At 44.1% G+C, this 26,847-nt stretch overlaps 1 protein-coding gene across 1 annotated transcript in view; it reads right to left on the bottom strand.

Annotated features, from left to right (window-relative positions):
- Positions 1-26,847, bottom strand: part of CHEK1 (checkpoint kinase 1) — a 100,815-nt gene that overhangs the window by 21,225 nt on the left and 52,743 nt on the right. The window lies entirely within an intron of this gene.

Below are 26,847 nucleotides of genomic sequence, written 5' to 3'. Positions count from 1 at the left end.
ACTTTAGCTGTGTCTCAGGGATTCTGGTACATTGTCTCTTTGTTCTCATTGATTTCAAATAACTTCTTTATTTCTGCCTTAATTTTTTATTTACACAGTAGTCATTCAGGAGCAAGTTGCTCAATTTGCATGTAGTTGTGCGGTTTTGAGTGAATTTCTTAATCCTGAGTTCTAATTTGATTGCCCTGTGGTCTGAGAGATTGTTATGATTTCCTTTCTTTTGCATTTGCTGAGGAGTGTTTTACTTCCAATTATGTGGGCAGTTTTAGAATAAATGCTATGTGGTCCTGAGAACAATGTATATTCTGTTGATTTGGGGTGAAGAGTTCTGTAGATGTCTATTAGGTCCACTTGTTCCAGAGCTGAATTCAAGTCCTGAATATCCTTGTTTATTTTCTGTCTTGTTGATCTGTCTAATATTGACAGTGGGGTGTTAACATCTCCCACTATTATTGTGTGGGAGTGTAAGTCTCTTTGTAGGTCTCTAGGAACTTGTTTTATGAATCTGGGTGCTCCTGTATTGGGTGCATGTATATTTACATAGTTAGCTCTTCTTGTTGCATGGATCCCTTTACCATTATATAATGCCCTTCTTTGTCTTTTTTGATTTTGTTGGTTTAAAATCTGTTTTATCAGAGACTAGGATTGCAACCCCTGCTTTTTTTTTTCTTTCCATTTGCTTGGTAGATCTTTGTCCATCCCTTTATTTTGAGCCTATGTATGTCTCTGCATGTGAGATGGGTCTCCTGAATACAGCACACCAATGGGTCTTGACTCTATCCAATTTGTCAGTCTGTGTCTTTTAATTGGGGCATTTAGTTCATTTACATGTAAGGTTAATATTGTTTTGTGTGAGTTTGATCCTGTCGTCATGATGCTGGCTGGTTATTTTGCACATTAGTTGATGCAGTTTCTTCATAGTGTCATTGGTCTTTATATTTTGGTGTGTTTTTGCAGTGGCTGGTACAGTTTTTCCTTTCTATATTTAGTGCTTCCTTCAGCAGCTCTTGTAAGGCAGGCCTGGTGGTGACAAAATCTCTCAGCATTTGCTTGTCTGTAAAAAATCTTATTTCTTCTTCACTTATGAAGCTTAGTTTGGCTGGATATGAAATTCTGAGTTGAAAATTCTTTTCTTTAAGAATGTTGAATATTGGACCTTACTCTCTTCTGGCTTGTAGAGTTTCTGCAGAGAGATCCGCTGTTAGTCTGATGGGCTTCCCTTTGTAGGTAATATGACCTTTCTCTGGCTGCTCTTAACATTTTTTCCTTCATTTCAACCTTGGTGAATCTGACAATTATGTGTTTGGGGGTTGCTCTTCTCCAGGAGTATCTTAATGGTGTTCCTTGCATTTCCTGAATTTGAATGTTGGCCTGTCTTGCTAGGTTGGGGATGTTCTCCTGGATAATATCCTGAAGTATGTTTTCCACCTTGGTTCCATTCTCCCTATCACTTTCACGTACACCAATCAATCATAGGTTTGGTCTTTTCATGTAGTCCCGTATTTCTTAGAGGCTTTGTTTGTTCTTTTCCTTTTTCTTTAAAAATGTTGAATATTAGCCCCTACTCTCTTCTGGCTTGTAGGGTTTCTGCAGAGAGATCTGCTGTTAGTCTGATGGGTTTCCCTTAGTAGGTAACCTGACCTTTCTCTCAGGTTGCCCTTAATATTTTTCCTTTGTTTCAACTTTGGAGAATCTGATGATTGTGTATCTTGGGGTTGCTCTTCTCAAGGAGTACCTTAGGGGTGTTTTCTGTACTTCTTGAATTTGAATATTGACCCATCTTGCTATGTTAGGGAAGTTCTCCTGGATAATATCCTGAAGTGTGTTTTCCAACTTGGTTCCATTCTCCCTGTCACTTTCAGGTATACCAATTAATCATAGATTTGGTCTTTTTACATAGTCCCATATTTTTTGGAGGCTTTGTTCTTTTTCTTTTTTCTCTAATCTTATCTTCATGCCTTATTTCAGTAAATTGATCTTCAATCTCTGATATCCTTTTTTCTACTTGATCAATTCAGCTATTGATATTTGTATATGCTTCACAAAATTCTTGTGCTGTGTTTTTCAGCTCCATCAGGTCATTTATGTTCCTCTATAAACTGTTTATTCTAGTTAGCAGTTCCTGTAACCTTTTATCAAGGTTCTTAACTTCCTTGCATTGGGTTAGAACATGCCCCTTTAGCTCAGAGTTTGTTATTACCCACCTTCTGAAGCCTACTTCTGTCAATTTGTCAATCTCATTCTCCATCCAGTTTTATGCCCTTGCTGGAGAGGAGTTGCAATCATTTGGAGGAGAAGAGGCATTCTGGATTTTTGAATTTTCAGCGTTTTTGCAATAGTTTTTCCTCATCTTTGTGGATTTATCTATGTTTGATCTTTGCAGCTGATGACCTTTGGATGGGGTTTTTGTGTGGGGGTCCTTTATGCTGATGTTGATGTTGTTTCCTTCTGTTTGTTAGTTTTTCTTCTAACAGTCAGGCCCCTCTTCTGCCGGTCTGCTGGAGTTTGCTGGAGGTCCACTCCAGACCCTGTTCACCTGAGTATCACTAGTGGAGGCTGCAGAACAGCAAAAATTGCTGCCTGCTCCTTCCTCTGGAAGCTTTGCTCCAGACAGGCACCAGGCTGATGCCAGTCGGAGCTCTCCTGTATGAGGTGTCTGTTGACCCCTGTTGGAAGGTCTCTCCCAGTCAGGAGGCATGGGGGTCAGGGACCCACCTGAGGAGGCAGTCTGTCCCTTAGCAGAGCTGGTGTGCTATGCTGGAAGAATCCCCCATGTCAGGATCAGCTGCCCTCTTCAGAGCCAGCAGGCAGGAATGATTAAATCTGCTTTAGCTGCACCCATAGCCACCCCTTCCCCTACGTGCTCTGTCCCAGGAAAATGGGGGTTTTGTCTGTACACCCCTGACTGGGGTTGTTACCTTTCCTTCAGAGATGCCCTGCCCAGTGAGGAGGAATCTAGAGAAGCAGTCTGGCCACAGCCACTTTGCAGGGCTGTGGTAAATTCCTCCCAGTCCAAACTTCCCAGCCTCCTTAGCACTGTCAGGGGAAAACCGCCTACTCAAGCCTCAGTAATGGTAGACCCTCCTCCCCTCCACCAAGCTCAATCATCTCAGGTCGACTTCAGACTGCTGAATGGCAGCCAGAATTTCAAACCAGTGGTTCTTAGCCTACTGGGCTCCATGGGAGTGGGACCCACTGAGTGAGACCACTTGGCTCCCTGGCTTCAGCCCTCTTTCCAGGGGAGTGAATGGTTCTATCTTGCTAGGGTTCCAGGCATCACTGGGATATGAAAAAAAACTCCTGCAGATAGCTCAGTGTCTGCCTGAACAGACGCCAGGTTTTGTGCTTGAAACCCAGGGCCTTGGTGGTGTAGGCACACGGAAGAATCCCCTGATCTGCAGATTGTAAAAACTGTGGGAAAAGCATAGTAACCCAGCTGGGTAGCACAGTCCCTCATGGCTTCCCTTGGCTGGGGGAGGGAGGTCCCGCAGCTCCTTGCACTTCCTGGGTGAAGTGAAGCCCCACCTGCTTCTGCTTGCGCTCCATGTGTTGGACCCACTGGCTAACCAATCCCAGTGAGATGAACCAGGCACCTCAGCTGGAAATGCAGAAATCATCTGCCTCTGCGTTGGTCTCACTGGGAGCTGCAGATCAGAGCTGTTCCTATTTGGCCATCTTGGCCTCTCCTCCATAATATCTCTCTTTAATGATTGTTTTGAATTTTTTTTTAACAACTTCTAATTTTACAGTAATTCTAAGTTTACAGAAAAATTTCAGACATAGCTCAGTTTCCTCATACTCCCCATTAGTGCCCCCTATTGTTAACAGCTTACATTAGAATGGTCTCTTTGTCCACAAAAAATGAACCAATTTTGATTTGTCTATTATTGGTAACTACACTCCACACCATATTCAAATTTCATTAGTGTCTTACTTAACATTGCCTGGAAGAGAACTTCCAGGGCAACACATTGTTTTTACTCATCATGTGTCCTTACCCTCTTCTGGGCTGTGGTAGTTTCTCAGACTTTCTTGATGTGGTACTCTCCCCTTTCGCCTAGGGATGTAGCTTCCTGAGAGCCAAGCTGCAGTGTTTCTTATTTCCCTTCTGGATCTAGCCACCGAGCAGAGCTACCAGGCACCAGGCTGGTACTGGGGTGTGTCTGCAAAGAGTCATATGATGTGATCCATCTTCAGGTCTCTCAGCCATGGAGAAACCTCCTCCAGTGGAGGTAGCTGGGCAGTGAAGTGGACTCTGTGAGGGTCGTTGGTTGTATTTTTGATAAGTGCACTGGTTTTGTGTTGGTTGGTCTCCAGCCAGAAGGTGGCACTTTCAAGAATGCATCAGCTGCATATCATAGGGAGGATACAAGTTTGCCCTAGGGTTGCCTTTGGATAAGTATTCAGGTTTCTCAGATGGTGGATAGGACCATAGAGCTCCCATAGAGCTATCCTTTGTCTTCAGCTACCAGGGTCGGTAGAGAAAGACCATCAGGTGGGGGCAGAGTTAGGCATGTCTGAGCTCAGACTCTTCTGGGATGGGGCTCGCTATGGCTGCTGTGGGGTTTGGGGGTGACCAATGGAGTTATGTTTCCAGGGCAATTACAGCTGCCTCTGCTGTGCCACACAGGTCACCAGGAAAGTGGGGGAAAGCCTCCAGCCACAGGCCTCACTCAGCTTCCCTGCAGCCTGCAGCCTGAAAGGACAGTCTCACTTCCACGGTGCCCCACCAACAGCACTAAGTTTATCTCCAGGCAGCCTCTGGGCAGGTCTGAGAACTTGCCCCAGGCTACAAGCCTCTCAGCTGAGAAAGCAAGCTGTCCCAGTTCCTCAGCTGTCCCACGGAGCCTGCAGCAGCAATCTACCTCTTTCAAAGGGCCTGTGGATTCTCTCAGCTTTCCTGGTGCGTTCCTATGGTGGTTCGTGGAGCAAAAGTTCACAATGTGGGTCTCCACCTACAGTTGTGTCCAACCAAGTGGTTAGTCCTACCTCTTATCTGCCGTTTTCCCTGAGTATCTAAAATCTTTAATTGTAGTAAAAAACACATAAAATTTACCATTGTAACCATTTTTAAATAAACAGTTCAGTAGTGTTGATTCATATTGTTGTACAGCTAATCTCCAGAACTTTTTCATCGTCCAAAATTGAAACTCTATACCTAGTAAACAACAACACTCCTTTTGCCCTTTCCCAGCCCCAGCAACCATCATTTTATTAACACTTTCTGTTTTTGTGAGTTTGACTACTTTAGATATCTCATATAAGTAGAATCACAAAGTATTTGTCTTTCTGTGGCTGGTTTATTCCACTTAGCATAATGCTACAGCTTGTGATAGGATTTCATTCCTTTTTAAGGCTGAATAAAATTATACAGGATATATAAACCCCATTTTGTTTATCCATCCATCTGTCGGTGGACACTTGGGTTGCTGCCTTCTTTTGGCTATTGTGAATATGCAGCTATGAATATGCATGTGCAAATATCTCTTCAAGACCCTGCTTCCAATTCTTTGGGCTATACACCTAGAAGTGGAATTGTTGGATCATATGGTCATTCTATTTTTAATTTTTGAGGAAAGGTTGCACTGATTTCCACAGCCGCTGCACCATTTCACATTTCCACCAACAGGGTACAAGAGTTCCCATCTTTCCACCTCCTCCCCCACGCTTGCTGTTTTCTGCCTTCTTGATAGTAACCATCCTAATGGCTGGGAGGTGATAAAAGGCAACTTAAAAAACAACAAAAAGCCCTCTCGGCCATGCCTTCATCACCATGATCCATCTGTGGTTTCTTCTGGTGAGACCAGGCATAGGTAGACCCAGATAAATTGAGGCTGGAATATTTGCATTAGGATTATTATCATGGATACTGTCATGGTTATTACTGATATTTTAACATTTACTAACAAAGTTATGACTTAGGGCCTACCTCACAATGCCTCATCTAACCTGCTTTTCCTTTCATCTCCTATCTCATCTCAAATTTCGAGAAAGAAATCTATAGAAAGTATTTAAATTTGACATTCTTAAAGAAAAGTAGAGTTTTAGAATATTTTTCTAGTGAGTTAGGAAAAAATTTTAAACATAAGCCACAGAAAATGAATTAAATTCATTTTTGTTAGTCTTTTCAACAGAAACATAACATACTCCATTTACTTTGTTTTAAATATTAAATGGGAAACAGTAATTTTAAAATGCAAATAATAATTTCCATTTTTGCAAAATGAACTGCAGAAAGAAAGACAAAGAAAAAAATGGCTAAGGGCAGAGACATGAAAAGAAAAAGAAACAGAAAGAAAGAGATAGACAAAATGAGCAGGATATATTAATTATAGAATGGGAGAAAAATGTTTATGCATTGAGAGAGATAATCAGATGATGACAAAGACTCCTATAGCCAAAACAAGAGAAATTCTACATTAAAGAAATGTGAAAAAATGAGAAGACACACCTTCTTTTGCTTAAAAACATATTAAACTCATTCTTTCTTAAAAACTTGACTCCACTCTCTCCATTCTTCCTATACTTCTTGCAAGAGCTGCACTTACTCACCATTTCCTCCTGTCTCAGACTCTTCTTTCCTCATCCACTGAAATGCGGCTTCTGTCCCACTTCCCCAGTAAGGCTGCTCTACCCTGGACTCCACGTTGTCCAAGCAGACAGTGATGCAGCTGAATGCTGGCTCTCCTCCTACTTCCCTGACCACCACTCAACAATCTTTTGGAGAGACCTTCACTGCCTTTGTATTTGGGTGGTCGCTAGTGTCTATGATTCATCCACCCCTGTTCTCACTCAACTCATTGGAGACTTCTTTCCATCTCATAACTTAGGCTGTCAGTAGGTTCTGGGTGTATAGGTGGTATCTAAAGCTAATGATCCCACTGGTCTGCCCCAGGCCTTGATACCTTCCTGGACGTTAAGCTCTCTCTGTCCCTCTGCCAAGTGGACATGTTTTCCTGAGTTTTCCCCTGACCCCTCTGCCTCCTGGTGTATGAAATGGAGCCTATCACCTTTCCGTGCCCCCTATAGTCACTTTTAAGTTGTTGGTACTGGAAACTGGGTAGTCGGTCAGTCAGATTAATGCAGGAATGGTGAGGGCTGAGGAGATGCAAGCGACACAGTGCTGCTGGAGATGAGCAGACGTGAATGAAGACGAGAATGAAGAGAGGGTTAATCCGCTTTGCATTGTTATAAAGGAATACCTGAGACGGGGTAATTTATAAGGAAAAAAGGTTTATTTTGGCTCATGGCTATACTGGCTGCACTAACATGGCACCAGCATCTGCTTGGCTTCTGGTGAGGCCTCAGAAAGCTTTTATTCACGGCAGAAGGCAAAGGAGGAGCAGTGGGGGCCACATGGTAAGAAACAGAGCAAGAAAGGAGAGGAGGTGGCAGGCTCTTTTAAACCACAGCTCTCATGTCAACTAATACAGTGAGAACTCACTCTCCTGTGAGGAGGGCATCAAGCCATTCATGAGAAATCTGCTCCTATGACCCAAACATCAGGCCTCATCTCCAATATTGGGGATCACATTTCAACATGAGATTTGGAGGGGACAAACACTGAAACAACATCAGAGGGTGAACTGAGAGTGTTTAGCACAAGAAGGATGGAGCCAGTAACCCAGAGAGAAGTGAGGAGGGATACTTGGAGGGCACTCCAGGATCCTGCAGGCTCAGCAGGAGCACGTGGGGAGGGGGAGCGCACCAGAGATACTGGCGCAGAAAGAGGTGAAGGGCAAACCACCACTGCCAAGGAAGTGTTGGTCAGTCAGTCCTCGTGGTCCTTAATTGTCCTTTATTTCTATTACAGAAGTGTTGATCTTTACAGCAAAAGGTTGAAACCTTCAGGTCCGTAAGATACATACGTGAAGGCACACATGTGTTTAAGCAGTCCAATTCCGTGTGATTATAGAACCACCCACCTGGAAGACAGGCATTTACATTTAGTGCCAGAAACAATACTTGTACCTCAAAGTGGGGAGACCTTCCCCATCCATGGCACGTCTGGTCCCCGAACGGATTCACCACCCAGCAAGGCTCTCTCAGACTGGATCACAGCATTACCTCTCTCAGCAAAAACGAAGAAATCCCTGGTTCTGCATCCAGAGCCACGGTTCACAGTGCAGTTGCTCTTGCCTATTAAACAATGGCCCCTCTTAAAAAGCTTGCACACCATGCACATTGTGGCATCACCTGTGGAAAATAAACGTGAAGGCTGTGCCCAGGGCTGAATGGGCTGAGACCAAGGTGCGGTAGGCCACTATTAGGGCCCAGGAGTTCAAGGGCATTAATAACCCTAAGAACATCTCCCAGCATAATCTTAGAAGGTGGAAATGTTCCCATCAGATTTTGTCCATTAGTTCCTTAAGGAGCTGGAGATTTGGTACAGTGACATAATTTTATTGAAAATAAAAGAAAAGTTATCCATTTTACAGCAGTGCCATTGTGCAGAGCACAATCAGAGCGTCTACATACAACTTCTCTGAGGTTGATGATCTCTTGGAAAATGAAAGAGGCATAAAGACTGCACTGGCTTCAAGGAACGGAGGCATTCTCCCAAAATTTCCCACCACACCCTGCTAAAGAGGTATCTGACATCTAAACATATCTAAGTGAAACTTGCCATGGAAAGATTGTACAGGATATTTGCTATGGAAACATTGGTTTAGGATGAGCCTTCCAGTGACTTCTACCTACCAGACCGCTGTTCCTAGGTTGCTTCTATATAGAAAGCCTTGAGCAATCATTGGCTCTGCCACATATTTCCAGCCAGACAGCCTCAAAGCCCCGTGTTGAGAAGCACACGCCAGCCTTGACTTTACCAAGTCAAGGCTGACCTCTTGCCCTGGTAGGAGTTGAAGTGGGGACAGCAGAGAGATGCCTCCAATTCTTGTTGGTCAGCTCATCCCAGAATCTTGGTGTTGACCTCCTTCCCTGCTGGCCAGACCATCATCTTCAGCCTGCTCCCCAGCTCTCTTCGCCCCGTCCTCACCTCCTGCCCCTGCCAGCCCAGAGCTCACTCACACCTTGGAAGAACACAAGAGGAGAAACCCCCAGCAGCAGGAGCACGAGCAGGAACTTGTCCATCTCAGTCTAGGAGGCCAGAAAGACACAGCAGGGTGGCTGGAACCAGGCAGCTAAGTGCTCAGGAAAGGCTAAGACAGGTTGCTTCAGTGCACAGATGAGAGTAGACTGGAGAGTCTGGACTGAGCTGCTCCCAGGCTGTGGGGAGAAGCTTCCTTTTACACACTTGCCAGTGGGTGTCTCACCACTGCCCAGGCTCAGGAAAGATTTCCACAGAGCCAGCCCCTTTGGAGCTGCCAAGAATAAAGGACATCCCTGAAGCCCCTCCTGTTCCTCATAGGTGAAGTCCAGGTCTGTCACTTTTCTTTCGACCCTCTCTGTGTTTGAGCTTACGGTCAGGACCACAGCCCTCCCATTACTGAACTGGTTTTGGCAATGCTGGGAGTAGTCACAATAGCAAATACTTATTCAGTATTATTTATATAGCAGGATCTGCATCTGCTATTACCATTCAATATCTCACTTAAGATATGTCTTGAGTCTATCATAAACACATCAAGTACACAGCAAATGCTATGTAAACAACAAAAGTAACAGAGGCCTTACAGGTGATAGATTATTTTGCAAAGTGAGAAACAATTCCTGCTACTTTTGATACCCTTATTTTTCAGTCGCTGAAACACAGAGGTATTGGAAGCAAGCTGGGTTCATGTAGATAGAAGCTCTCACTTACTGCTCTAGCACTAGGCTGGAAGGCTCAGAATTTCCACACACACTACCTGTAGGGCCTGGACTAGGGTGTGACAGGTAAGACACTTAGAGTACAAAATACTTTTCACTTTTTTTAAATTACAATTTTCTACTGATATTCTCTAAAGTGTCTTTAGCTGATTCATCATGCTTGATAAAAACAATCAAGCCTCTAGATACTCAGCACTCCTGAGATCTAGCCAAGGAGAGGAAGAGCATGGAACAAGACCAGGGTTATTCAGCTTCGGTGCTGGAGAAAATAATCCAGGTGGGAGTGGCAGGCTCTCTGCTCCATTAGACAACCCTTCAGGGGTTGACCTTAACAATCAGATCTTCAGTGAACCGGAGCGCTCTGCACAGCATGTGCTGAGTGGGCAGAGCAGGCACTCAGAGGATACGTACTGGTAGGTAAAGGATGATACCACCTGTGAATTAATGAGGATGGTCTGCTGGAGCAGAAAGCAGCTGCTGGAGAGGAAGGGCCAAGAACCCCCACGCACCCATAGACAGAAAGCCTGACTGCTGTCTACACCTTGAGTGCACAGCTGTGATGCATGAGAGCTCCCCTTCCCCATCCATGGAAGACAGGCTTGCACTGCAGCATTGGAGGAGTGGGGTGCATGAACAAGTGGTTCCATGTTGTACCCAGACCCCAAACTGACTCACTTTGCTGTGTTCCCCTGTTACCAGGATGCTCAGCACGCCTCGCACACAGTGGCTGAGGGGCGCTCATGATTCCCAGTGGTACGTCACCCCGTCATAATTGTGCCAGAAAAGGAGCTGTGGATGGTGTAGAAAGCCATGGAGATGGGATACAAACAAATTATTGCAGATTCCAAAGAATAAATTTCTTTGACGCATCAACTTACTAACACCTCTCTGTGATTTTTGCAGACTTGAATGTGTTATTAACAAATATAACACAAAATGTGATTTTGGAAAAAAATATTATCAGCTGGAGAATACAGGAAGAGAGGTTGAGAAAAAGAAAATAAGGATCTGGTCAAATTTTCCAGTGGAAATTTATGCTTATTGAACATCCTAATGGTGTTTCTTCTGGAAAACAGTGGTGGATCCTTTCCAATGGAACAACTTAACCTGGTATATCTGCTCTGTCCTGGCTGTTTGTTGTAAAATAAAATCCTGGGTTTATGCATTTCTGGGAGTTGGTTCCACTAGGAAATGTTTATGACAGCTATTGCATAAGAACATACATGGAGATGTTCAAAGACCAAAATTAGTTCCACTTATATATTAAATTTACCCTGAGAATCATGTGGGGCTGTGTCCCAGATTCACAAAGTTGGCAGAGACTTAGCTGTTCATCCTAATTCTTGCCTCTGTCCACGCTTCATGATTAAGCCCCTTTACCACCCCAAAGTGTCCCAGTCCCCAGGGTTTATCACAGGACCAACCTACTCAGAGGTCACCAGGCACAATCTCTCTCCCACTGCAGGAACCCCCTCCTCTGACCACACCAGACAGGGAATGTCCAGACCCACCACAAGCTTCCAGGCCCACGCCAACCCCCACCGTATCTTCCGGTGATGTGTCTACAGTGAGACTCACAAGAGGAGTGCCCTGGCCAGAACACAAACTCCAGAATCGGACACGTCTGGATTTGAAGGCTGGTGCAGCTTTTTAAAATTTTGAGGCCCTGCCAGGTTACCTTTTGTCTGTCTATTTCAATTTTCTCTATCAAGGAAAGAAGATAATAACAGTTCTTAAGTCCTAGAATGGATGTAAGGAAAAAATATACAAATATCTACACTGAAAATTAGGTTCTTAGCACAATATCTAACACAGTATAGTAATATAAGTCTTGGCTCCATTATTTGCATATGTTTCTTCCATTTCATTGCTGACAATATGAATTCCACTTAAGGAAAGTTGGATTTAATGTTGGAACTGGGAGGCACCACAGCTGAATGCAGTGACACCTGTTCTCTCTGCCTGTGTAGTTAGGCCCACTCCGCAGTCCTAACTTCACCCCAACACACACACACACACACACACACACACACACGTGCACGCGCAACAAATGCCTCCTTCCACAGAGACATTTGTCCCCCACCCCAAGGTTACACAAGGAGCACCGCTGTCTTTGCCCAAAGGCAAGTCAGGCCCCAGAGCTGCCATCTCCCACCACAGATTCCCTTCTCTCACTCCAGCCCAAGGACAAATCATAGCAGCCACAAAAAAGGGGTGGGGGATGCTACTTCGCAAGGGAATGAATGGGCTGCCCTCACCACTGGCCTTCCATCCACTCCCAAATTGCCGCCGTGGCTGTGCATCCCTTACGATATGTTCTCATGGGTGTCATCCTCCTCCTCAGTTATGCACACAGTATATTTGGATGGAACAGCTGCTAATTCTGGAAACATCAGTATAAATCACCTGCATGCAGGTTATGAAATCTGTCTGGCTTGTTCCACCCACTCCATGAGCACAATCCACCACTTTCACTCCCCTCACCGCTGCCTGGACCTCCACCACGCACACCACCACTAACCACTCTACCGTGTTTCCCTGTGTCCTCTTGTCTGCACTGCTCAGAAGCCAGGATAGTGGGAGGTGGGTTCAGCGCATGGATGAGTGATGTAGACAGCAGGGAAGGATATGAATCTAGGGCAGAAAGCACTGGAAAAATCCAGACTCCGAGTCTTTGTGTCAGTTTCTCAGGTGACATCAGTGTATGGTTTCAAGGCCAAGCAGCCAGATCCCTCCACAGTGTCCCTCCCTCTGTCTCTTTTGGCATCACCCCACGCTCCATGACCACCCCACACGTAGAGGCCCTGCAATGGGGAACACTCCCAAGAGCCCAGTTGATAGGGGGAGTTGCCAGGCAGCCCTGTTCACCCCCAGGAGCAGGGAGCAGTGCCGGAGCGTTCCTGTCTATTACAGCACTGAGAATTGAGCTGCTCCGCCCATGCTTGGTCCCATCACCCACCAGTGTTGGGTGAGGCTAAAGCTGGGCCATGGAGCTGGTCTCCTGCTGGGAAGACCTCATTTCCTGAGGGTGATAAACACGATGCTGGTGCTGGTGGCTCTGCTCTGGGTGGATAAGGAGATCTCTTACTGTCCAACCCACTCCATCCCAGAGCTGTTGTGATCTACAAAAGTTTGATGACAGTCAAGAAGATGGGCTGGTGTTATTGCTTTGACTTCTCAGAATTTGGGACCAATCCAGGACCCACATTTCCACACAAATCCTAACTTTTGACTGCCCAAGAAAGAGTTGTTATTTAAAATAAACCCACTGCATGTTATTATATTGTATAAAATACATGCTGAAAAATGCATAGATAGATAGACAGGGAGAGAAAGAGAGAGGATTAGGCAATGGTTGCCTAAAACGAAAGCAGAAGCATAAGCCATGCACCAAAGAAATAGATAAATTGGACATGATCAAAATTTAAGATGTTTTGCCTCAAAGGCATCATCAAGAAAGTAAAAAGACAATCTAAGAATGGAAGAAAATGTCTTCAAAATCCTATATCTGATACAGGACTTGTATCTAGAATATATTATGAAAAATTTTCATTATTCAACAATTTAAAGCACAATTAAAATGGGCAAAGAGTTTGAACAGACATTTATCCAAAGAATATACAAGAATGGCCAAAAAGCACGTGAAATAATGCTCAGTATCATTAGCCACCAGAGATTTGCATATATATATACACACACATATATATGTGTGTGTGTGTGTGTGTGTGTATATATATATATATATATATTTTTTTTTCCTGAGATGGAGTCTCGCTGTGTTGCCCAGGCTGGAATGCAGTGGCATGATCTTGACTCACTGCAACACCCGCCTCCAGGGTTCAAGCGATTCTCCTGCCTCAGCCTCCCAGAGAAATGCATATTAAAACCCCAATGAGATACCACTTCACACCCACTAGGATGGCTATTACAAAAAATACAGGTAATAACAATGGTTAGCCAGGATGCGGAAACATTGAAACCCTCAGGCACTGCTGGTGAGAATGTAAAATGTTGCAGCCAATTTGAAAAACAGTCTGGACATTCCTCAGGAAATGTTAAAGAGTTACCAAATGACTTCGCAATTACACTCCTAGGTATACATGCAAGATACAGGAAAACTTTTGTCCACACAAATAGGTGTTCACAAATGCTCACAGCACCATTATTCATAATAACCACAAAGTGGAAACAACCCAAATGTCTACCAACTGATGAATCCATACACAAAAAATGCTATATCCACACAGTGAAATACTATTTGGCAATAAAAAGAAATGAAATACTGATACATGCCACAACAGGGATGAATCTAGAAAACATTATCTCTAAGTGAAAAAAGCCAGTCACAAAGTACTATATATTATTTCACTTACCCAAAATATTTAGAATAGGCAAATATATAGACAGAGAGTAGAGCAGTAGTAGCCTAGGGTTGGGGGTGGAGGAAGTCTCGTTAAGGAACTATAGCTAACCAGTGCAGAGTTTCTTTGTGAAATGATGAAAATGTTCTAAAATTGATCATGGCAATGGGGACAATTTTGACTATAGTAAAAGTCATTGAATTGTACACATTAAATTGGAGAATAATAAAAATTGTTAGAGGATTGTTAATATGAAGTGCTTGAAACAATGTCTGGCATATCATGATCCTCAAAAAATGCAAGTTAAGATTTTTATTACTTCACTTATTTTCATTCCATTTCACTCTGGGCACAAAAACCTAGAACATCTATTACTCCTTGCTGTCTTTCCTCCCCTGCTTCACATCAGTCACCAAATCCTGTACAGGCAGCCCTTGCTTTGCATAGGAGTGCATGGCCATAAAAATGACTGTGCAAGCTGAAATAATGCAACACAATCTTAATATCCAACAGGAAATATTACTATTGTTCCATGACCTTAGGAATTTTTGTCAAAACATTAAAAGCTCTTTTACTGGCAGTTGTAAGTGTATAGAGAAATAAAAATAAATAAAACTAATATTTAGTACACTATAATTTAAAAGCTCAAAAATTAAGGCTTTTATTTCTTCATAAAAACTTATCAAGGGTAGTTGATAAGCCATCTTTGCATATAACTTAACATCTTACAACAAGGAGTAAATATCTTTTCTATTCTTGGCAGATTGCTACACTTCTTTTTTTTTTTTTAATTTTTGTATCTCTAGAACTTGTGTTTCATTTTATTTTTCCCTCCCAAGTTTTTTTTTTTATTATTATACTTTATGTTCTAGGGTACATGTGCACAACGTGCAGGTTTGTTACATATGTATACATGTGCCATGTTGGTGTGCTGCACCCATTAACTCGTCATTTACATTAGGTATATCTCCTAAGACTATCCCTTCCCACTCCACAACAGGCCCTGGTGTGTGATGTTCCCCACCCTGTGTCCAAGTGTTCTCATTGTTCAATTCCCACCTATGAGTGAGAACACGCAGTGTTCAGTTTTCTGTCTTTGCGATAGTTTGCTCAGAATGATGGTTTCTAGCTTCATCCATGTCCCTGCAAATGACATGAATGCATCCTTTTTTATGGCTGCATAGTATTACATGGTGTATATGTGCCACATTTTCTTAATCCAGTCTGCCATTGATGGACATTTGGTTTGGTTCCAAGTCTTTGCTATTGTGAATAGTGCGCCAATAAACATAAGTGTGCATGTGTCTTTATTTATAATGCATGATTTATAATCCTTTGGGTATATTCCCAGTAATGGGATGGCTGGGTCAAAGGTAATTCTAGTTCTAGATCCTTGAGGAATTGCCACACTGTCTTCCACAATGGTTGAACTAGTTTACAGTCCCACCAACAGTGTAAAAGTGTTCCTGTTTCTCCACATCCTCTCCAGCACCTGTTGTTTCCTGACTTTTTAATGATCACCATTCTAACTGGTGTGAGATGGTATCTCATTGTGGTTTTCACTTGCATTTCTCTGATGGCCAGTGATGATGAGCATTTTTTCATGTGTCTGTTGGCGGTATGAATGTCTTCTTTTGAGAAGTGTCTGTTCATATCCTTTGCCCACTTTTTGATGGGGTTGTTTGATTTTTTCTTGTAAATGTGTTTAAGTTCTTTGTAGATTCTGGATATTAGCCCTTTGTCAGATGGGTAGACTGTAAAAATTTTCACCCATTCTGTAGGTTGCCTATTCACTCTGATGGTAGTTTCTTTTGCTGTGCAGAAGCTCTTTAGTTTAATTAGATCCCATTTGTCAATTTTGGCTTTTGCTGCCATTGCTTTTGGTGTTTTAGTCAAGAAGTCCTTGCTTGTGCCTATGGCCTGAATGGTATTGCCTAGGTTTATCTTCTAGGATTTTTATGGTTTTTAGATCTAACATTTAGGTCTTTAATCCATCTTGAATTAAATTTTGTATAAGGTGTAAGGAAGGCATCCAGTTATAGCTTTCTACATATGACTAGCCAGTTTTCTCAGAACCATTTACTAAATAGGGAATCTTTTCCCCATTTCTTGTTTTTGTCAGGTTTGTCAAAGATAAGAAGGTTGTAGATGTGTGGTATTATTTCCGAGGGCTCTATTCTGTTCCATTGGTCTGTATCTCTGTTTTGGTACAAGTACCATACTGTTTTGGTTACTGTAGCCTTGTAGTATAGTTTGAAGTCAGGTAGTGTGATGCCTCCAGTTTTGTTCTTTTGGCTTAGGATTGTCTTGGCAATGCAGGCTCTTTTTTGGTTCCATATGAACTTTAAAGTATCAACTTTAAACAGTGATTAACATCCTGTTAAAAAGCTCTGTAAAAATGATGTGGAAGTCAGTCTTTTGAACTTTTGATTAGTGAAAACCAATTCATCAGTGCTAATTTTTCTCTACCAAAAATACAAAAAATTAGCCAGGTGTGGTGGTGGGCGCCTGTAGTCCCAGCTACTCGGGAGGCTGAGGCAGGAGAATGGCGTGAACCTGGGAGGCAGAGCTTGCAGTCAGCCGAGATTGCGCCACTGCACTCCAGCCTGGGTGAGAGCAAGATGACTCCATCTCAAAAAAAAAAAAAAAAAAAGAGGAGAACCAGTGCATACATTGGGGAGAACTAGTGCATACACTGGGCCCTAACATTAGTGCAAATTATCATTTCTTATCACTCTCTTCCCACAGACTACATGGCAACTCATTTTAAACACACTTACCAGATATCTGTTAGATATGAGTTCCTATGCTGAAGAGGTTTGACAGGTGTCAGTGTCCTGAAGACAAGTTGGTCATCCACTTATTCCGGGTTACAAGCGCATGGGTTTAGCCCAGTTGTGCACTGGTAAATGTTCAGCAGCTGGCTTCTGGGGAGCAGGGCGATGGGGAGAGTCCTGGTTTGTAGCATTTGCAGACTCCTGAGGTCTCAATGGCAGCTTCGAGCTACCACGCTGACATCACTGACGGGGAGAGAAGCACCGTGCAGGAGCACAGCATTCTCCAGTGTTTACAGCACATGGTTACACTAGCACTAAATAGCCCTCAGAGCAAGACAATGGTAAAATGCAGCAAAATTATGAAGAACTGATGAGGATTCAGGGATTATCTTTGTTTCTAATACAATTTATTTAATTGTCAGTTTCTGTAATTTAACTTTTAATAATTGCTATGCTCAATCACCAGCTCATCAGATTCCTGAAACTGTCACAGGTGGCTCTCACAAGCTGGCACAGGCCAGGTCCACACACCACTGGTAGAGTCACAATTATGTGAATCTGGGCAAGGAAAGGTAGAAATTACTTTACCCCTTTACTCACACAATTCCTAGAGATATCACTCATCCTATCCCTGACTTAATTTATCACAGATAAACAAACCTATACAGACAGCCAAGCAAGAAATTTCCCCGCCTTTGAATAGGCCCTTTGTTCCCTTTCTGGGTTCATGAACCATGACAATGGAGAATACATTGTCTCAAAAGTGTCATGCAGGAGCATCTCTCCAGCTGTGTGCTTGCTGTGTGACTGGCAGGGATGGAAAGCAGTGGGAGCGTAGCTGGAGAAGCCCTGATCTTGGAGATCTTTATTTGGAGTTTCTGCAAAAGACTGAGAACTTTACTGCTCAGGATCCTTATGTAGACTCACTGACTATGAACCACTGGATGTGACTCACAACCCCTCTGAATCTTCTTGCAGAGTAAGCTGAAGTAAGTATGTCAGAACAGCTGGAGGAAATTTTATCCTGAGACCCACAGAAGCACCAGTGCAAAAGTATCCCTGTCCTCCACTCTGTGAGACATTGTTTCTAATCCTTCTGGTCCCACCTCTCTTGTGTTTATGTAATAGACTATCACTAAGATAAAATTGTGGGAAATAAAAATGTGGAGCAAGGTTCCTGATGCTTTCAGCTGAAAAAAAAAAAAAAGGTTATTAAAAATCCGCTAGGCAAATTGGCTTCAAAATAACGTAACGGGGGGGGGGGGGGGTGTTGCAGCAATGAGAGGGGAAAGGAGATAAAATAAGATTGATCACGTCTGCAGGATTGTTGAAGACAATCATGTAGTTGAAGCAGAGTTGTTGAAGCTGTGTGATGGGTACCTGGGGGTACTCTCTACTTCTGTATGTTTGAAACTTCCGATGTTGAAAAATATGAGGGTGGAGGGCAGAAAAAAAATCCCTGTTTAACAAGCCTAGATGATCAATGCCTTATTTAAAATGGCTTCAGGGGAGGTGGAGAAGTCTTCTCTTTAATATGTGTGCACATTAGGGCCTAGATAGTAGCTTAACTGCTCCCTATTATCCAGGTCTCCTAGACCCAGGGCTGGCTTCCTGAGCAGGCGCATAGGCCCACACTCAAAAGGGCCCTGGTTTCATGCTCTGCTATCAATCACTTTATTTCTAACAAAGGCGCCTCGTTGCTGCTTTGCACTGGGTCCCACAGGTGCTGCCTCCATTCCTGCCTAGACCTCATTTTCCAGTCTCCTTAGGAGCATCACCATCTGGTGTTGGAAAACTTTGGCCTCTGAAATCACGTCGAGGAAGTGTCCTTTTAGGAAGAGCTGGGGCACCCCTAAGTCCAGGCTGCTGTCTCCAAACAGGCAGATCTTCCTCTTCTTGCATTCTTTGCTACTTGATGAATATGTTCCTAGATAAATTTTTTCGAGATAAGTTTCTTTGTGCTCTGATTTTTAGTAGATATGAGGATAAGAGTGAAGAACTGCAACCTGGGGCTGGAGCACAGGCAGCCTCTACATTTGCCTCTGGCTGAGTCAGGACACTGGTAGCTGACAGTGACTCCCTGAGGTGCACTCGCAAGCATGCCACTCTTGCACAGCTACTGCACAGACCTGGCCACTGGCAGGGTCCTTATCATGGTGTCCCTGACTGGGTTTCCATGGGAGGAATCACAGAACTTATTTGATCACACATCGAATCCACAATGACTTGGTGAAGCTGCTGGCTTGTAAAGCATTGGGGAGCAAGCAAAACCCCCCATTGCATTTTTCACCAGCAATGTTTACCAACATGTTTGCCAGATGCGGAGGGTGGGGTGGGTGGCAGTGCAGCTTCCATATATGCAGAGAGCTGACCTTGGTGGTGTGCAGCCTGATGTGTCCCTTCTGCCTCTGCACACTTCTGCCTCTCAGGGCAATCCTGTGGCACGGGCACTGGCAGTGAAACCTTTCAGGACGTCACCTCTGGCTCCTCCTGATGTCTCTGCAGCTTCTTCCATGGAATTCGGCCTCGTTCATTTTTTGGCCTTTGTGTTCTTGGATGTAATCACCGCTTCTTCACTCTCTCAGCTGCAATGCAGCACTCATGTCTGCCTGGGTATGGCCTCGTAGAGTGCAATTACAATCATTTTACTCTCCTGCCCCAAACGCTTTCCTGGTCCACCTGATGAAACAGCAACTCCTCGGTGTGGCATTCAAAAGTCTCCCCAAATGGGCCTCACCTTACACCCAGTCCTCCAGGATTACACTCCAACGGCAGCTCATCCCCAACTTGTACAACTGATGACCTCTCCAGACACTGCCAAATGTGCCCTGGAGGGGAATTCACTCCCAGAGGAGAGCCACTGCTGTTGTCCCACTCCCATGACAATTTTACATAAAACATTTGATACTCTTTTCTCCTACCTTTGCCTCCAATATTTCCTGTTTCCATTTTAACCTCCCTTATAATGCTGAATCCTATTCTGCCTCACTATGAACATTACCTCTCAATAGGTATTCCCTTTTCTTCCTTTTACAATGTTTTTCTGTCCCTAGGAGACCACAAGGCATTATTGAAAAAGAAATCTAAACAAGAATATACCTTAGGCTCTGAAGTCAGCTGTCTGTGTTTTTTGAATCTCAGACCTACCACTTATTCACTGTATGGTCCTGGTGAGGATACTGAATCTCTCTAATCCTTTCTTTGCTTGTTAAAAGGGGATAAAATGTGAAGCTGAAGATGAAGAAATTAAGTTATCACTTTTCGCACAGCACTGCATCTGGCAGAAGTTGCTGCCTGAACAGGGTTTTAGCAGCGGAGGACTCTGCACGCTCTGGGAAGACAGCACTCACTCCTGTGCCCTGAGATCTGAGGTTATGAGGGCCGGGTGTGTGCTCAGGTTAGGGTAGGGAGCAGTGGGAGGAGGTTCACAGTGAGGAGCTGGCCTCATGCCTGTGAGGAGAGGTCCTCAGAGTTCATAGACTCCTCCTCCCTCCCAGCCACCACCCTGGTCATTCTCCCTGGAGCTGTGGCCCTGGAATGTGTTCAACACACATTATTACCTGTCATGGAGAATCATGCACTCCTGAGCATGATGGGATGTGAAGTCAAGATAAATGGATTACATCCTATGTAGTTTCTCAGAATCTCCTCTGTAAAATAGGGATAACACATGCTTGGCAGTATCACTGATACAGGATAAACTGTAAAATGCCATGTGAACAAGGAGTAAATTAAACAGTTATTATACTATCAGCAAAACTGAAACCCTCAAGGGAAGGAAAATCATACTCAGTGGCGATTCTTTGTGAATGCCTGCCTCGTGCCAGACACTGTGCTGAGTGTGTTCACCTACACGGCCTCATTTCATCCTCAGAAGTCTGAAACATGGAAATGGTATTAACTCAATTCTACAAATGAGGCCACGGAGGCTTAGAGAGGGTGATTCTCTTTCTAATGTCACACAGCCAGAAACATGCAGAGCAGGGTCCAATTCAAGTCTGCGTGGTGGCCCTTCCTTGGTGGCACCATGCCAGTGTGGCCACATCAGTGGGGGCAGTGCTGGAACACATGGAGGGATGCACATGTGACACAACTGTTGCTCTTTCTGTTCTCCTCTTCCCTCTCTGCTTGTTCTGGCTCCAAGTCAGCACAAACTTGAGAGGTCTCCTGGTGCCCATGTGGGCTTCACCAACCTCCAGGAAGGGATATTTCATGCAGACCGGACCAGTGGTCTGGGTCTGCGGAGGTCAGGAAGGGATTCCTGCTGAATAAGCTGCGAGAAGCTAATGGAATGGGAGCTCCTCTATGAAGCTTGTCCAGATTTCTTGGAGTTTCAGGTGGTTTAAGTAACAGCACACATGCATGAACTGCTGCTTATTGAGAAGCTCGGCCATCCTCCCCTAAATTCCCACCCGCTCCACCCAACACCCACACCCACCCTCCCCAACCACAATCAGCTCATTCTTCTAGGATTTACTTCCATGAAATAATCAGTTTATATCACCCTCCCCAGCCACAATCAGCCCATTCTTCTGGGATTTACTTATGTGAAATAATCAGTTTATATCACTATTTCTGATTCGCTCACCTTAGACATTATCAATGGACTTTTTTTTTTTTGAGATGGAGTTTCACTTGTGTCACCCAGGCTGGCTCAGCCTCCCGAGTAGCTGGGATTACAGGCATGCGCCACCACACCCAGCTAATGTTTTGCATTTTTAGTAAAGACGGGGTTTCTCCATGTTGGTCAGGCTGGTCTCGAACTCCCGACCTCAGGTGATCCGCCTGCCTCACGGTACCAAAGTGCTGGAATTACAGGCGTGAGCCACCGCACCCGGCCATCGATGGACTTCTTACGATGATAGATGAGAATTTCCCTCCCTTACACATCCCCTTGCCCCTCCCTCCATGCTCTCAATAGAGTTGATTCGCAATGCAGGGTAAGTCAATGCTTAGTCGTTCTTTCAGACATCTATTTCGTGTCTAAGATATGCCAGACTCTGGGGAGAGGGTAGTGAACACACAGAGGACACTCATACAGATAAAAAATCAAAATGACACATAAAATATTGCCAGGTAATGAAGAAAACTGAAGGAGGCTAAGGCAAGACAGTGGCAGGGAGTGCTTTTTTATGAGGGTTTCTCTGAGAAGTGATATTTCAGCAGAGAACCGAATTAAGGAGACTGAGGGAGAAAGACACGCTGGTATCTGGTGTTAAAACAAGTATTCAGGACACTTGCTAAAGACAATGACTTGTTTCAGGGGGAACTATCACTGTAGGTATAGGGACCAATGCAGTGGGGTCTTGCAGTGGGGAGAGACTGGGCTGTAATCTGAACACAAGGAAAGGGGGTTACAGTCAGAGAGCAGGGTAGTGGTCGGTGGATGGGACATTACCATGTGGAAACTTCAGGGCAGGGAAGATTCTTGCTAGATTCAAGAGAATTCTTGCTGAAGGCAAGCCAGGGTGATAGATATTCAGGTGATCAGATTATCAAGGGCAGATATTTTCACTGCACTGACTTAGCGGATTCCTGCTCAAAGTGGATTTTACAAAGAGAAAGGCAAGCCAAAGGTTGGGCCCAGTGGGGCAGGGGACTCAAGGGAGCCAGATTCAAGCTAGGTCAAGGAGAGTTTTTGCTACTGAAGGAAAACGACTCCAGGCAGAAGGAGCAGCAAATGTGAAGGCCTTGAGATGGGGGCTATGTTGTTCTGGCCTTGGTGCATTAGCCCTCAACATCTTCCCCAATCTCTTCTAAGAGCTCTTCTTTCTGGAAAGCCAAGGACTACATTTGCCAGTGTGATTAAAATTTCAATAATTAATTAAGAATGCAGAAATGAGGGTCATCTTTCTGCTCTGTCTATAGTTTTTCGATGTTTGAGAATACGTTGGAATTTTGTGAGGTGTTTTGTGTTTTATTTTGTTGGCTGTTTTTGCAGAAGCAGCATTCTAGATCCACGTACCAGCTTTATGATAGTGAGAGAAGAGGAACAAGACACTATGTCTTGCCAATGCCCGCCTAGCATGCGTGGAGTGCATATACAGCTAGAAGTCCTGGTGGCAGCCCACTCCTGATTCCTGGCTCACACAGTGGTGCCCTCCTGAAGCCAACAGTTCCTGTGGAAGCTGCCTGACACTCTATGGTGACTTTCCTGATTGTGACAGAGGTGGCAGTCATGAAAAAGAAAAAAAAAAAAAAAAAAAGGCAAAAACTGCAATTACTTTTGCACCAACCTAATACCTTTCTGCTGAAGGTAACTCATCAGACAAGCTCCTGTGTCCTGACTGATACATATTTAAATAGTATTCACAAGTGAAATGAAATGAGTACTAGGATGACATATTTTATTACAAGATTTTATATTCTTTTTCCTACAAATAGTAATTACCTTAATTTATCATTTGCTCAATTAACTTTATGCTTCTGGCTAAACTTCCCCACCTTCCAAGAGCTTCTCAATACACATTTCTACATGGTTGTCATCGGAGCTATCAGATAATATATTATTTTATTATTTCTCTGGAGACTTCCACTTTGGGCCATTCATTCTCCTGCCCTGTCTCCACGCCAGCTGCACAGCAGTCATACTGATGCCTTCCTTCATGGCAATCTGGAATTTCTTTGTGACATAATAAAAATATCTATTTGGTCTTTGCTCCCATTCCTGGCACAGGGATCCTAATACCCTTGGAATTGTCTTTTTATGCTAATGAGATGATTCATGAAGTGGGCCTAGATAGCTTCAGGGTAGGGGCTGGTCATTAGAGAAACCAATCCCATGATTCAAGGGTTAAGAAGTTCAGCTCCACAAATGGCCAATGATTTCATCGATTTTGCCTATGTAATGAAGCCTCCATAAAACCCTCTAAACAGGATTCAGAGACCATCTGGGCTGGTGAATACATTAATGTGCTGGGAGAATAGCCCACCCATAGAGGCCATGGAAGCTCTGCACCCAACCACCTCCCCCAACACGCCACCTGCCGCCCCATACCTTTCCTATGTATTTCTTCCATGTGGCTGTTACTGTGCTGTGTCCTCTATTATAATCTGGTAAATATAAGTAAAGCACTTTCCTGAGTTCTGTGAGTCCTTCTAGCAAAGCATCAAACCTGAGGAAATCCAAGGAGTAGAGGGAGAGGTTGGAAGGGATGTTTCTAAGAAGGCTTCTACTAAAAATCAGAGCACAATAAACTTATATGGAAACATATTTATAAAGTAGGGAAGAGTGCAAGAAGGGCAGGAACTGTCTGCTTGAAGCCAGCAGCCTGGACTTAGGGGTGCCCTAGCTCTTCCTAAAAGAAAGCTTCCTCAACCTCGTTTCAGAGGCCAAAGCCTTCCAATACCAGACGGTGATACTCCTAAGGGGACTGGAAAATGAGGTCTAGGCAGGGCTGGAGACAGCACTTGTGGGACCCAGTGCAATGCAAAAACGAGGCACCTTTGTTAGGAAGTGATGAAGACGTTCCAGAGATTGGCAGCAAAGCGAGAAACCAGGGCCCTTTTGAGTATGTGCCTGTGCGCCTGCTCAGGAAGCCAGCCCTGGGTGTAGGATACCTGTGTAACAGGGAGCAGTTAAGCTACTATCTAGGTTTTAATGCACGTACATATTAAAAAGACGTCTCCATCACCCGTGAAGCTATTTTAAATAAGGTATTGATTATCTAGGCTTTCCAAATAGGTATTTCTGCCCTCCACCCTGAAGATTTTCAGTATAGAAAGTTTCAAACACATACAAAAGTAGACAGTACCTCCATGTACCCATCACACAGCTTCAACAATCATGCACACAGGACCAATCTTATTTTATCTTTTTTTTTTTTTTTGAGACAGAGTTTCATTCTTATTGCCCTGGCTGGAATGCAATGGCACAGTCTCAGCTCACTGAAACCTCCACCTCCCGGGTTCAAGCGATTCTCTTTCCTCAGCCCCCAAGTAGCTGGGATTATAGGTGCCTGCCACCACGCCCGGCTAATTTTTTTGTATCTTTAGTAGAGATGGAGTTTCACCATGTTGGCCAGGCTGGTCTTGAACTCCTGACCTCAGGTGATCCACCCGCCTCAGCCTCCCAAAGTGCTAGGATTACAGGCATGAGCCACTGCGTCCAGTCTTATTTTATCTTCCTCCCCTGTTCATTGCTACAACCCCTCACTTAGGTTATTTCGAAGCAAATTTACACAGGGAATTTTTAAAAACAATTGTTTTCAGCTGAAAGCATCAGCTCTCCAGAGCCCACTGTCTGTGTTTCTATGTTCTAAGTTAGGGTGGAATAGGTAGCACCTCTTCCCTTCTACTAATTTCCACTGCTTCTGTCAACAAAAGTCAGACCCAAGGCTCATAGCTGTTCTTCCAAACTCATCCTGGAGGAAACGAATTATTTATAGCAAGCTCTTTCATACCTTTCTCTACTTTAAAGGAACCTGCCTGAGGCTCAGAAATCCTAGTTTTATCCTCTAACTCAAGTAACTTTTGATCCCTGGTGATCTTGCTTTCTTCAACTGACCAAGAACCTTAATCCAGATTCTTTTCTATAGATTCTCTTACATGATTCTTTATAAATTCTCCTCTATGAGGCAGAGAGAGGCCCCAAAAGGCAATTCATTCATTCCTTCATTCAGGGGAAGCTTAGCAGGCATGCTGCTAGGTACTAGGACTACAACAATAATCAAGACAGGGCCTCTGCGTTCAAGCTTAAGAGTCCAATGCGGGGTACAAATATGAAACAAATAATTACAACCGTGATAAAGTGTTAATCCAAACTGCATCATTTTGTAACCGCCCACCCCCCCGTCCCACCACCATTTTGCAGACCTTGGCTAAAGTGAAGCATTCCACAGGGGTTTGGGCCCTTAGAAACAGCCTGTCCAACTGCCTGCCTGACTTTATCACCTTCTGCTGGGAAAAAGTCTAAGGAACATCAGCCTCACATTCTGTGGGAACAAGGGCCAAACTGCCTCATTATGGGAACATCTTACCAACATCTTCCCGGGCAGCAAGCCATATTGTCCAGACCCATCCTGCTCATACCTACAAGAACCCCAGCCTGTAAGAAGCGGTGGGCACTGGCATTAAGCTAGTCCCCCACCTCTGTAGGTCTTATGCTAGACAGAAAGCCTGGATTTGATGTAGAGCTGCCACTCTTTCTTTAACCCTCACCTTCCTTTCAAAATGTAACAATAAGTACATCTATTCTAGATTTAGCATTCAGTGGTATATAAAACAAAGTTGTCCAAGAGAGCTGGGCAGAGAAGCGGCAAGAAGTGGAAGCTACCAGATCTTTGAAACTCGATCCCCCATGAGTTCTAGTTTTACACCAGGTGGATGACTCACTGCATCCATCTTCTCAGCTTGGCCACCCGCTGGGTAGAAGTTGCAGCTTGAAACGCAGCTTTCTACTGTCTCTTGACTTCTTTACTCTGCCTGTATCTGTGTAAACTCTCCTCAGTTACGCATTTGAGTTTGCCACCTGTTTCCTGCTAAAACCATGGTTGATAAAGGTCTGTATGAAAACACTATTTACAGAAGTGAGCAAGGTTAAGGAAACAAAAAAAAAAAAAGAGGGAATTTTGGGCATCCAGGTCTTAGTAACAGCAGGAAACCATTATCATCCCTAGGCCTAAGAGGGCAGGGGGAGTAAAACATATTACCATAGCATGGATGAGAGCTGGAGCCATGGAAGAGAGGACACCCAACAGAAGCTGTCATGTAGTCTCAGCCAGTGTCAACTGTGGCAGGAAGGGAATAGGAAGAACAAATATTCCAATTTCTCTCTCTTTCTCCCCATTCCTCCCTTCCCTCTTCCTCTCCCTCTCTCTTCTCCCCTCCAGTCCTGTATAAACCCAATCTGAAGCCAAATTCAGCTAGCATTCAGGTGATAAAGTCGAGGTCAGCCTGATTTAGAAAGCCAAACAGAAAATAATCAACAATCACACCTCATC

The sequence above is a fragment of the Chlorocebus sabaeus genome, chromosome 1 (assembly GCF_047675955.1).
Source record: "Chlorocebus sabaeus isolate Y175 chromosome 1, mChlSab1.0.hap1, whole genome shotgun sequence".
In the NCBI taxonomy this organism is placed as follows: domain Eukaryota; kingdom Metazoa; phylum Chordata; class Mammalia; order Primates; family Cercopithecidae; genus Chlorocebus; species Chlorocebus sabaeus.
This window is presented reverse-complemented; position numbering and strand designations above follow the sequence as displayed.